Raw genomic sequence first — 290 nt, forward strand, 5'->3', positions numbered from 1 at the left:
GCTGCAAATGTCTGCATTGGAATCACTGTCTTTGTTGAGGACTAAACAGTTCACGGAAGAGTAAGACTCCAGACAAAGAGCAGCATGTGGGCAGAACAATTTCTAGAGCTGACAAAGGCCAGGGTGTCACTTGAGCATTAACTAATCAGGGCGAAGAGTTTTTAGTAATCATGTGGGGGCGTTTAATGCAGACTCCAATCATGCATTAGTGAAATGACTTCTGGGGTAAATGCTGCTCAAAACTGTCTCTAACAAAGCTTGTGAACAAGGCTCACAGCATTCAAACTGAT

Source organism: Otolemur garnettii, unplaced genomic scaffold (genome assembly GCF_000181295.1).
Source record: "Otolemur garnettii isolate 467f Iridium unplaced genomic scaffold, OtoGar3 scaffold00076, whole genome shotgun sequence".
NCBI classification, from domain to species: Eukaryota; Metazoa; Chordata; class Mammalia; order Primates; family Galagidae; genus Otolemur; species Otolemur garnettii.